Below are 11,686 nucleotides of genomic sequence, written 5' to 3' on the forward strand. Positions count from 1 at the left end.
CTGAGAACAGTGTTCTGGCCAGCTTGAAAGAAGTGTTCTACTGAAGTGTGGTGATAAGATTGGGATTAGAGTCAGCACGGATGGGTAATAGAAGGATTAGAGTGATGAGGGTCACATTTTAACGAGAAGTTTATAGGATTTGTTTGGCTGGGTTTTTTCCAAGGACTTTATCTTACTTTCTTTAATGTTTATATTTGGCTGTCTTAATAAGGATTGGCATGGGAAGGCTTACTAGGCCTTCCTGAAGTGAAGGAGACCCACCTGCAATCTGGTAGGTCCCACTACAAAGTCTGACTCCGGGGATGGGAATGGGAGTGGGTGCTTGCTCTGATTACAGGAAACAAGGATGCTTTCCTGGTACACACAGAATCCTGCAAAAGGATCGTCCACGTGACCAAAAAAGGTTCTCAGGCCTCAAGCCTGGGAATGGTAGGCTCCACCTTGGACTGGACTGTGTCCCCTGTTGACCAGGCCTAGTGGTGGTCCCACCCCTGGTATAGGTTGGCAGGGGTAAGGCAAGTAAGCAAGGGAGGAGTGACTGAAGAATCAGCCCTGGCTCTCCTGCAAACTCACCCTGAGATCTTGGGCAAAGCCCTTCCTGTGTCTGGGCCTCAGTTCTCCAGGAAAGGTCTGGGCCAACTGAGGTCAAAGTCACCATGTAACTAGCAGTAATGGACCTTGATGCAAAGTCTAACACAGGACCATTTCCCCCTAACCCTTGCTTGTCCTTAAGGGGAAAAGTGAACTTCATCAAGAACGTCATCCTTGGGCAAGAGAAATGGAAGCAAGGGAGAGGAATCCCACCTCAAAAGCTACACTGGAAGAGATCTTACCAGAGAATACAGAGGGATGCCTCCAAGACTCCAACAGAGGGGTCCCTGATACCTCTTTGGTGCTCTCTCACGCTACATTTAAGGCTCTCAAGTGAGAAAAGAGGAAGGGAAAGGGATGAGAGGATGGAAGGGGGCTTTCCACTCTGAAGGCCGAGATTGAATTAAAACCTCAAAGAGAAAACTGAACGGCACCCCACCTCTCTCCCCTATGGAGCAAGTCTTCACCCCAGGAAAAGCACTGGCTACACAAAGCCACTTTGCCCACTGCCGCCTGTAAGCATCCTCAAAAAACTGTTTTAGGCTCATCAGAGTGGGGAGGCCTTGAAGGGAGCACTAAGACCCAGAGAGGGGAATGACAGACCCAAGGTCTCACAGTGAGAGGTGGGAGAAGCAGGACTCACAGCCAGGTTTCCTGTGCCTAGACCCATGCAGTTTCTACTGCCCTGGCCGAGTATCCTAACATTGTCTTCCTTGGGCTCTTGCTATAATGCATGCACATTCTGCAGTGAAAATGGCAAAGAGAGATCATGCAGGGATTGGTAATTTTTCACAATGGGTGGCACCGAAGCCTCCCTGTTCCCTGGAGGAGGGAAATGAAGGGTTGATTAAGTACTCGAAACATCCCTGCCTGTGGACCATTTAATAAGTGCCTCGTCCATCTCTCAGGCATTAAAACCGACATTTGGCTTGCTAATCCAATTTGGCAAGCCTCTCCAAGGCTGTGATCGCTGGCTGCTGGGCGCCATTTTGTTTGATGTGTTAGGAATCAATGCAAGCTCCCTGCACTTACTCTCACTACCACTTGATTAATTACAAATGAGACCTTTCCCTTTGCATTAATGTTCCAATACAGACAGAGCAACCCCCAATGGCCCAAGTAGCTCTGAGAATCTGGTGATGACCCAGCCAGTCATCTGATTCTCTCAGCCTAATTCCCAGATCTAAATAAATCAGCAGAAAGCAGGTGTGGGGTCTGCAAAATCTCCCTGAACTTTGATCTATGCTATGCTGTCCACTTAGCAAGAGGAAATCTATAAGCAGGAGCCACAGAAGAACATTCAGCATCTTACCTAAAAATTAATGAGATATGCTGTCATTTTGTTACACAGTGTCCCTTATTTGAGTGCAGAATGAGTGCTCAGTATATCTCTTTCTCTCAGCAGACAAGATTTTTCTGAGTTAGTGGGGTTTCTTTTGCCTTGCCACCAGGAAGCTCAAAGCTAAATATAGTTCCATGGTTCTAGATGCAGGTGCTTTCCTGCACAGTCAGAGTGGTTTCTCACCTCATTTTATTTATTTATTTTTAAAGATTTTATTTATTTATTTGACAGAGAGAGATAGCGAGAGCAGGAACACAAGCAGGGGGAGTGGGAGAGGGAGAAGCAGGCTTCCCGCCGAGCAGGGAGCCCGATGCTTTGCGGGGCTTGATCCCAGGACCCTGGGATCATGACCCGAGCCGAAGGCAGACACTTAACGACTGAGCCACCCAGGTGCCCCTCTCACCTCATTTTAAATAAATATTTTTAACTATTATATCATGTGTGTTCCTTTAAAAAAAAAAACTATGAATTACTTCTTTTGCCCTGCAAACTTGCTTCAGTGTTGAAAATTTTCCTTCTTTCTTATAGGAGAATTCTCTTGGGAAAGGAAGATGTCATGGACATTTATTTTTGCCTCCGCAGTATTCATTCTTCAAAAGACACAACCTATGGGCCTCCATTCTTAGTTCAGGTTGTCTGGGTAGACCTCTACCCTCTGGCCCAGGGATGGGCATTGAACTCCTTGGGCCACAGTGATTGGGTTGGAGTGCCTGCCCTTTAACCTAAGGTGGTTCAATCAGAGTGAACATCAGAACTGTTGGGAATGCTGAGCAAAGATTCTTATCCCTTTCTGCTGGGTTTGAATGTGTAAGGATGTGGGCCCAAACACTGCAAAAAGTCATCTTGTGAACCAAAGGGGAAAGCTGTCTGAAAATGAGTCAACCTTGAGGAGGAAGAAATGAGAGGCAGAGAAAGAAAGACATGCATCCTGACAACATTATTTGAGCCCTATATCCAGCTATACAAGCTGATACATTCACTTTAGGTGGGTTTCCAGTGGCTTGTAGCCAAAAGAACCCTGACAGTTTCTGGGCCAGGGGGAGGCTTTTCACTGCCCCTGTGCCTCCAAGTCACCCTCTCTCCAGCCCGCGCCTTGAGAGACCACAAGAGCCCTGTGACCAGTCTGGTATCCTCCCCAGGGACGTGAGGGTTGTCATAGTGGCACTGGAGGCCTCTTCAGTGCCCTAATACATGAGAGGTCAGGTTTTGTTGACAACTTACCAGGCTCTCGTTTCTGAGCACCTGTCAGTGCAGACTAAAGAACAGTCTTGTCCTCTTCTCTCTCAGGGTTTCCCTTACCCCCTCTCCTCTCATGTTATCATCCCTCCTTTGGCCATCTGTCTGCTGATGGCTTCCAAGTCTATTTCCAGCCAGGCTTCTCTGGAGCTCCCCACCTGGATGCACCCCAACCTCTGTGCCAGGCACCTCAACCTCCATCCACATCTTCTACATCTTTGAGGGCACCTCCCTTTGTCAGGGCAGCTTAGAGACTTAGGGCATCTCTGCTCACTCACACTGCGCCTCTATCCAATTGGTCACCAAGTCCAGGCAGACATTTGCCTGATGTCCGTGGAATCCACTTCTACCTCCACTGTTTCTGTTTCAGTTCAGGTCAAACACAGGTCTCCACACTGCTAATCTCCCCTCCTCCAATTTACTCCCCATACTTCCATCTGAAACTCCTCCTAAAATACTGCCCTCACTTGCAGCTTCCCTTCTCACAACCTTCGAGGTCTCCCTGTGACCAAAGTCCTCACCTGCATGATCTGGCCCCACATTGAAAATACTCCAGCATACAGTACATCTTTCTCTACAAATGCCTCACACTTCTCTTCCTCCACATCTTTGCTCATGTGTTCTATCCCCCCTCAGTCTCTACCAATTGAACTCCTACTCATCTGTCAAAGCCCAGCTCCAATTCTCCCTTCCTCTAAGAAACCTTTTACCTACGCCCACCTTTTTTTTTTTTAAGATTTTATTTATTTATTTGTGAGAGAGAAAGAGAGCACAAGTGGGGTGAGGGGCAGAGGGAGAAGCAGGCTCCCTGCTGAGCAGGGAGCCCGACGCGGGGCTTGATCCCAGGACCCTGGGGTCATGACCTGAGCTGAAGGCAGACGCTTAATGACTGAGCCACCCAGGCGCCCTACCTACGCCTACGTTAAGAGTGGAATCATACTGGGGGCGCCTGGGTGGCTCAGTTGGTTAAGCAACTGCCTTCGGCTCAGGTCGTGATGCTGGAGTCCCGGGATCGAGTCCCGCATTGGGCTCCCTGCTCAGTGGGGAGTCTGCTTCTCCCTCTGACCCTCCCCCCTCTCATGTGCTCTCTCTCTCTCAGTCTCTCTCTCTCTCAAATAAATAAATAAAATCTTAAAAAAAAAAAAAGAGTGGAATCATACTTTTGGCTTTTGGCTCAGAGTAGGGGAAGTTGCAACTGTCTTCAGCCATCTCGAATCCGGGTTCATCCAACACCAGCCGCTTCCACCATGCAGCCTAGTTCGACCCCAATGAAATCAAAGTTATATACCCAAGGTGCACTAGTGCCACGTCTGCCTTGGCCCTGAAGATCAGCCCCCTGGGCCTGTCTCCAAAAAAGTTGGTGATGACATCACCATGGCAACAAGTGATTGGAAGGGTCTGAGGATTACAGTGAAACAGACCATTCAGAACAGAGAGGCCTAAGTTGAAGTGGTAGCTTCTGCCTCTGCCCTGATTATCAAAACCCTCAAGGAACCGCCAGGAGACAGAAAGAAGCAGAAAACCATTAAGCACAGTGGAAATATCACTTTTGATGAGATTGTCAACATTGCCCGACAGATGCAGCACCGATCTTTAGCCAGAGAACTCTCTGGAACCATTAAAGAGATCCTGGGGCCTGCCCATTCTGTGGGCTGCAATGTTGATGGCCACCACCCTCATGACATCATAGATGACATCAACAGTGGTACAGTGGAATGCCCAGCTAGTTAAAAACTACAAAGAAAAATATTTCAATAAAGGATCATATTACAACCAAAAAAAGGAGGGGGTGGAACCATAGACTGCCATAGACAGATATGTACCCAACCTATAATTAGAAAAATTATTTTATAAAATCACACAGGCCTATCCCTGACAATTGAAGAACCGAGGACAAATAAAAGAGGAGTCTTGCAGCCCACAGCACCTGCTCCCTTTCTCTCCACCCTCCCGTCCCCTGATTCCATCCTGTACTGTAAGGGTATGTGCACATAAGTGTGGACTTTTAAGTCTTCATGCCCAAGGTCTACCTCACCCCAACAGCTCCTGTGCCATTCCCACAGTCACCTTTTGACCATCCCTTGAGGCCAGAGGTTCACAGCCTTGCAGAAGAGGCCAGTACAGGTTTGGAAGCAGGCTTGGTCCATTTGGGCAGGAGATCACAAGGTGGAGAGGGCCAGAGGGAGGTCTAGAAGGGGCCTGGCTCTGGGGGGTCCTCAGCCCTGTGGGGAGGACGCAGCTGAAGGAGGGTGGAACTATGGCCTCTGCAATAGGGCTTCTCATACATGAGTGTGCACAAGAATCAGAAGATTCTGCATTTATAATGAGCTCCCAAAGGACGCAGAAGCTTCTGGGCCATAGACCACAGTAGGAGTAGCAAGGGGCTACAGCACGAGGCTCAGGACCAAGGGTAGATGGAAGCTACATTAGCTGTATGGAGTCTTCTTTGCCACTTGAGCAAAGTACAACAGGAGCTTCGGTTCTCCAGATTGAGGGAAATAGGTTTACAGGAAGGACATCTCGGTCTCACCTCATTAGCTCCAGGGTTCTCCTAGTAGCCCAGAGAGGCAGTGACTAGGCAGGTTGGAAGATTTGGGCCTCTTACTCTAAGTCCAGGCCCTTTGTCTGCTTACTGCTGTGAGGAACCCACCAGAACCCTGGGAGCAGGCATTAGAAGGAAATCAGGTTGTTTCCTGAGTACATATGACTGCCACTGAAAACCAACCTCGCCATCAAAATTGCACAGCTAGAACAATCCCACATGGCATCTCAGGGATGTTGGAGGTGGGAAGACACTGCACTCCCCCCGGGGTCTTCCCTTCCCCTGCACTCTCTCATGCTCTAATTTCACATCCTAGCTAATTACTTGACTCTTTTCTCCCCCTCAGCATTGCTGACAAAGTTGGGCCTCCCTCCAGCCATTATGGCCCCAGGCAAAATGTAGCATGAAGGCTTGGAAGTAGGGGCAAGGGGTGGGGGAGAGTGGTACCTCCTGCCTTCTTGGTTGTTCCTGGAGTCTTAATAAACCACTTGAGCTTATATATGTCTCTTCTTGCCTGGAGAACATTGGGACTGAAAGGATGAAGCAACTGATGTTGATGAAGGTCAGTGACAAGCACAGAGTGGCCAGACCCCAAGTACCAGGGGTGGAGGTGAAATGAGCTCGTTGGAGAGGCAATGCAGGGGCAGACTGCTCTTCTGTGCAGTATCTCACACAAATGTGCTATATCTCACACAAAGAAAAGCCAAAGCAACTGATCTGCAACCTTAATTCTCCTTTGCCTTGTAGCATAACATGTTCACAGGTTCTGGGAATTAGGGAGGCCATTACTCTGTCTCATACAATTGTCTCACTTAACAATGGGGAAACTGAGGCCCAGAGAGGTGTGGTGACTTGCCTGAAGTCCTACAGCAAGTTGGTATGGAGCCATGGCTAAACAGAGGTCTCCCCACTCCCAGTGCAATTCTGCCCCCTTCCCCATACTGCCTCTTTGCTAAACCCATCCCTCGCCCACCTTCAACATATAAAGGACCTCTCCCAGTGAACATCTGAACGAGTTTCAGCAAACCATTTCATCTGTCTGAGCCTCGGTTTCCTTACTGCTCAGAGGGGAGGAGCAAGTCCCACCTCCCGAGTCATGGTGAGGACTAGGGGAGCCAATGCAGGCCTGGGAGTGTGAAGTAACATGACTAAGGAAACAGCCCATGCATCAGTTTCCTGTGGCTGCTATAACAAATTGCCACCAACTGTGGCTTAAAACAACCCAAATTTCTTACCTTACAGTTCAGGAGGTCAGAAGTCTGAAATGGGTGTCAGTGGGGTAAAATTAGAGTGTCAGCATGGCTGTATTCCTTTCTGGAGGCTCTGGCAGGGGAAGGGGCAGGGAAACGCAGGGCATCTGTTTTCTGGCCCTTTCTAGCTTCTAGAGGCCACCCACATTTCTTGGCCCATGGTCCCCTCCATCTTCAAAGCCTGTACTGGCCAGTATCACTCTGGCCCTCCTCCTCCCCTGCCTCCCTCTTTCACTTCGGACTCTTGTGATTACATTGGGCCCACCTGGATGATTCAGGACTCCATCTCACGGTCAGCTGACTAGCAACTGATCTGCAACCTTAATTCTCCTTTGCCTTGTAGCATAACATGTTCACAGGTTCTGGGAACTAGGGAGGCCATTACTCTGCCTATCACAGTCCTTGACCATTTGGAAACTTGGGAGAATCTGAGAAAAATCAGAGAAAAATACACAGGCTAAAAAATCTTGGCATGTAATCTCAGGGGATTCATGGGCACCCAAGCATGAACCCTGGTTACGACTCTTGGCCCAAAGGGATAATGTGGGTCCCCACCTATGACATTTATCACAGGTACATTAGTGTGTGCACCCACAGACACATGTGCACACATGTGTGCTTGTACACATGTGTGCCTATACCTACTTATTTGTGCTATGTGTGCACATGCATCAAACTTACATGGATGCACACACATACATAGATGTATACATACCACACCATTTTCCCATGGAAATAGCAAGACTTTCTTTGGCTTTTCTTTGTGTGAGATACTGCACAGAAGAGCAGTCTGCCCCTGCATTGCCTCTCCAACGAGCTCATTTCACCTCCACCCCCGGTCCTTGGGGTCTGGCCACTCTGTGCTTGTCACTGACCTTCATCAGTGACCTCTGGTAGATGTGGCCCCAGAGAGTGAGTACCAAGCCCTGGCTGGCATGAGCTCTGTGGCTTATTTTTCTGCAGTATGTTCAGCTTGCAAAGCTGCTTCTCTGAGGCTTCTCCTTGCGGTGCTGCTAATTTTTTGAGTGGTGTCCTTTCAGGGTCCCTGGTTCTCACACCTGTGCATTCAGAGCCAGAGATGAAGTCAATAGAGGCCAGTCACAAGGAAGACAGGAGGGTTGACTGCACCCAGGCACCCACACGTACATGCACACTCACACTTGGGCATGTCCACCAACACACGTTTATACACACACACACACACACACACAGTTAATAAACACAAAGAGGGTTCCTATTTTGGGAGATTAAGTGCTCAACACTGACACACGGCAATCTAAACCCTAAAGATCCGTTCTTATTACAAACACCATTCAGGCCCCAGGGAAATACACTATCACATTGCCCTATTTCCTTGAAACTCACTCAGTCTGGAAATGTTGTATTTCTGTACCTGATGATGCTGGAAATGGACACTGTTACAGAAATCAGGAAAGACTGAATGGCAGAAGAGCTTAGGTGATGGAAAAAGCCTGTTACCTTGTTAATTCCTTTCCAGCACAAAGCATGAATGTTATATTCTTACACAACAAAATATCATTTCCCTACTGAGCCAAGCATCCAACTTCCTGCTTCTCTTCTAGCTCCAGTCCCGTTCCTGGAGGTACTATTAGCAGGCCATTCACAACCACTGTACATGGTGGCTGAAGAACATGATGCCATACTCAACACTTCGTATTACTCTCAGATCTACACAGAATGTGCATGAAGCATGATATGAAGTATTTACCTTGGCAATCATGTGGATGTTCAGTGATAGCATGCCAAGTTTTATTTTCATAGAAATGTTTAGTAAGATTTAATTAAATTTTTAAAAATAAAATACATTTACTTAAATGGCGTTACTATACATGGGTTATAATTTGTATTTTATCTTTCATTTTGTTAGATAATTATGACTTCTTTAGAAGAAAAATAACTTTTCTAGAAAATGTATTTGAAAAATTTTTTAATTCTTTGGTTTTTATGTTCACTTTAACTTACGCTTATTTTTAACTTACACTGTTGGAAGGAAATATATTCAAATCCTATATACTTTCACTACAATTACATTTCATGTTTTAATTCTTTAGAGTGGGGTTGACAAACTTTTACTTAAAGGGCCAGAGGGGTGCCTGGGTGGCTCAGTAGTTTGAGTGTCTGACTCTCGATTTTGGCTCAGGCCATGATCTCAGAGTCTGTTGGGCTCTGTACTAAGCACAGTCAGCTTGTTCCTCTCCCTCTGCTCCTCCCCACAATCTCTCTCTCTCTCTCATACATACATACATACATACATACATACATACATACATACATAAAATCTTTAAAGGGCCAGAGAGGGGGCGCCTGGGTAGTCTAGTCAGTTGAGCGGCCGGCTCTTGATTTTGGTTCAGGTCATGATCTCATGGTCCTGGGATCAAGCTCCACTTTGGGCTCCACACTTAGCGGGAAGTCTGCTTGAGGATTCTCTCTCTCCTCCTCTCCCTCTGCCCCTCCTCCACACTCACACGAACACTTTCTCTCTCTCTCTCAAATGAATAAATAAATCTTTAAAGGGCCAGAGAGTAAATATTTTAGGCTTGTAGATCATACAATTTCTGTCACAAGTACTCCACCCTGATGCTCTAACATTAAAACAGTCATGGACAATATGTAAAAAAATGTGCATGGCTATGTGCGAATAAAGCTTTATTTGCAAAAACAGGCAGTGGGCCTGTAGGTCATAGTTTGCCAAACTCTGCTTCAAATCATTACTGTCAATGGATTCCAAATTTGTGAAAATCTTGATAACATAATTATTGAATTTCGCTGAGATGAAAGCAAGAAAAATAAATTTTATGAAATACATAACTTATGAATTATGTATACTTTGATTTTATTATTCATTCAGACATTGCCAGCTCATCAGCAGTATACCCAGATATATTTAGTCATAATTAAAGTCAATTGTTTTCGGTGATTTGTTGATTTTCAGTCATATAAAAATTATAGCTTGACATATATTCTTGATTTTGTCATTTCAAAGGTGTATTCCTGTCAAGGCGGGAAGATGAATATATGTCATTTAATAGTACGTTGGCTTGAATTACAACTTGTAAACAGATAAACATATGGTAGCTGGGTCTCCCTTTGTACTCATGTCCTGGACTCTGCAACAACTGGGAGTAGCCTGAGCCCTTCAGGAAGGTACAAGCTTGGCTGGCTTTCCCTTTCACCATTTTGACCTTCCTGCTTCCCTGAAACATAGACATGATACTGGGAGTTTGGCTACCATCTTGTGACCATGAGGAAGAGGCTAAGTAATGGTAGAAACTTAGGCCTAGGGGCGCCTGGGTGGCTCAGTCATCAAGTGTCTGCCTTCGGCTCCAGTCATGATCCCAGGGTCCTGGGATCAAGCCCCACGTCTGGCTCCCTGCTCCGCGGGAAGCCTGCTTCTCCCTCTCCCCCTCCCCCTGCTTGTGTTCCCTCTCTTGCTGTCTCTCTCTCTATCAAATAAATAAATAAAATCTTAAAAAAAAAAAAAGAAAGAAAGAAAGAAGCTTAGGCCTGACACCACTGAACCACCAAACTCAGTTCAGAAACTACCCATCCCCAGACCCTCACCATGTGAAGAAAACCAATCACTATGTGGTTAAATCACTATTATTTGGGTTTCTGTTACAAGCAGCCAAACACAAATTCCAAAGACATAAATCCCAACTGGGAGGCAACTCTCCCTCCACAGCTTTTCTGATGCATCCATCACAGATCCCACCACAGTCTGGTTTGAAGCACAGCACATTCATTCACTCACTCATTCATTCATTCACTCATTCATTCATTCATTCACTCATTCATTCATTCATTCATTCAATAAGCATTTACAAGCACCTATTCTGTGCCAGTGCCCAGAGTAGTTCTGGGCTACCATAAGGAACTGGAGGGTAATACAGGGAGAGATCATCATAAGGAATTCACAGCTTGGTGATGGAGCTGAGCATGGAAATAATTACAATGGATCCTTGACTTCGTTAAGACATAGGTCCACATACACACACCAGAAGCCCAGACTAACGATGGCCTAAACAAAAAGAAGTTTATTTCTCTTGTACATAAAAGTCCCGGCTGGTATGGCAGCTCAGGCTGTGAAGCTGTCAGGGGCCCAGGCTTCCTCTTTCTTATTGTTCTGCTGTCATGGGGTTCCCTCGTGCACCTGGTCCAAGATGCCTAACCACCTGCCCATATGCTAGCCAGCTGGAAGGGGTAGGGGAGAACATGCCCCTACCCTTTAAGGGTACAACCTCCAAGGTGCACACATCCCTTATACCCCATTGGGCAGAACTTTATTACACAGCCATAACTAGTTGCAGGGAGGTCTGAAATACAGTCTTGCTTCTGGGCAGCCATGTGCTCAGAAAAAACTCAGGTTTCTATTATATGGAAGAAAGGGAAGTCAGCCATTTCTGCCATACTTTCCAAAATGGTGCCAAACCACAAAAATGATGAACTCAAACAGGTAGGCTTGTGACTTCTGGAATCACATTCCCAATAATACACTGGTATTTCCTCTACTCACTCCCCACTACTACTATTTAACTGTCTTTTGAAGATTTCATTAAAGTTTTGTTTATCTGCATTTATTACACCAAGAGTGCTCACACATACACACAAAACAGGCAAAAAATAAGACGGTTTTTGTTTTGGGGGGGGGTTTTTGAAAGAGAGAAAGAGCATGCCTGAGGGGGGTGGGGGGTGGGGGGGGACACA

The 11,686-nt window shown here is 46.5% G+C and overlaps 1 pseudogene; it reads left to right on the top strand.

Annotated features, from left to right (window-relative positions):
* Nucleotides 1-1,701: 1,701 nt before the first annotated feature.
* Nucleotides 1,702-4,900, top strand: LOC118018147 (annotated as a pseudogene).
* The last annotated feature ends 6,786 nt before the right edge of the window (nucleotides 4,901-11,686 follow it).

The sequence above is a fragment of the Mirounga leonina genome, unplaced genomic scaffold (assembly GCF_011800145.1).
Source record: "Mirounga leonina isolate KUSES-001 unplaced genomic scaffold, KU_Mleo_1.0 Mir_170, whole genome shotgun sequence".
NCBI lineage: Eukaryota > Metazoa > Chordata > Mammalia > Carnivora > Phocidae > Mirounga > Mirounga leonina.